The following is a 1661-nucleotide window of genomic DNA, read 5'->3' on the forward strand; positions in this document are numbered from 1 at the left end:
AAAAAAAAAAAGGTCTATACTCACCAAGACTCAGTACTCCTTTTCTTCTCCCTATTGTTCCCTGATGAAGGAAGGAAATGGAGTGATAGTTAAAGGGCTTCCTGTTGCCATTAGAACATAATCCAAATTCCTTTCCATAACCAAAAGGCCTCAATGAACTGCCACCAGCCTAACTCTCCCAACTCTTCACCTTCCACTTGTTGCTGTCCAAGCAGTTTCATTGCCCACTGTTCAAGAGAAAGCCAATACCCAGAGATAGTAGAGAAAATTTATTCTGTATAGCACTAAGGGGGAAGACAGGAGGAATTTCTCAAATCTGCCTCCCTGAGAATTTGGGAGACAGGGTTAAAGACAGCTAGGTGGGCAGAGAATTAGGCAATCAGGGTCTGCTAATTGATTGGGTGTGGGCAGAACCATTAGTCCTTAGGCTGCCAGCCTGAGTGGTTCAGCCAATTTTCTGGAATGTAGGACCAGGCTCTTGAGTGGGGTGGGGCAGCTTGGGGGTGGGGACAGGATCATAAAACCAGTTGGGTCACTTCCTTGGTCTGGGTGGGTCAGCCAATTTACTGGAATATATCTCCAAAACTACCCCTAGGTTTCAACAAGGTGATGGTATTACTGATAACGTTATTAATATCTACGACCACTGCTATAACTAGAGTAGCAGTTAGGGAGGCCGTGCCTAATCACTATCATTTTTAGTTGGGCCTGTGCTTTATTTTTAGTCGTGCCCTTACCCCAGTTCTGGTCTTGCACCCCCACTGTGAACTTGTAGGGGCAGTTTCGCATTCTCCTTCCATTTCTTCCAGCCCTGGTCCTACTGGGTCTTCTTTCAATTACTCCAACTGCCCAAGCTATTTTAGGTGTTTGGTTTTATGTTTTGAGACAGGGTCTCTATCTGTCACACTCCCTATCCCGCAGTGGTATCATCATAGCTCGCTGCAATGCTCAAGTTATCCTCCTGTTTCACTCAGCCTCCTGAGTAGCTGGGACTACAGGCCTGGGCCACCACACCTGGTTACTTTTTTTCTATTTTTAGTACAGACTGAAGTCTCCGCCTTGCTCAGGCGGGTCTGGAACTCCTGACGTCAAGTGCTCCTCACGCCTCAGACTCTCAGAGTGCTAGAATTACAGACGTCAGCCACTGCACCTGGCCCCCTTTAAGGTTTCTGCACAAGCTTTTCTTTCTTTGTGGGACCAACACTTTTATCCCAGCCTTTGCCTGGTTGGGCTCTTTCCCATCCCTGTCTTGGGCTAAATGTCACCCTTCTGAGAACTTCTCTGACTAAATTAACTATATTACAACTCCTCGTTATTCCTTCGTTTCCTTCAAAGCCATACCGCTGTTTATAGTTATTTATTCGTGTGTTTACTTATTCAGGTCGGCTGTCCCCTGCAAAGGAATTGAAACTCCTTGCGAGCAGAGACAATGGGTTTTGCACCGCCGTGTTACCACGTCCCGGCCTCCAGCACAGCACTAGATGCCCGGAGGCGCAAAGTAAAACACCTGGACCTGGAAGCGCCAATGGACCCGAAAGGGATGTAGAGGAAAAGGGGCGCAGGGACCGGACGCCGGTACCACCGCCACCGAGCGAGCCGCGAGAAGCTCCTCCCCTTCCGGCCGCGGTGCGGACGCTCGGGCAGCCACGGCGGCGGGGCGG

The sequence above is a fragment of the Otolemur garnettii genome, unplaced genomic scaffold (genome assembly GCF_000181295.1).
Source record: "Otolemur garnettii isolate 467f Iridium unplaced genomic scaffold, OtoGar3 scaffold00210, whole genome shotgun sequence".
NCBI classification, from domain to species: Eukaryota; Metazoa; Chordata; class Mammalia; order Primates; family Galagidae; genus Otolemur; species Otolemur garnettii.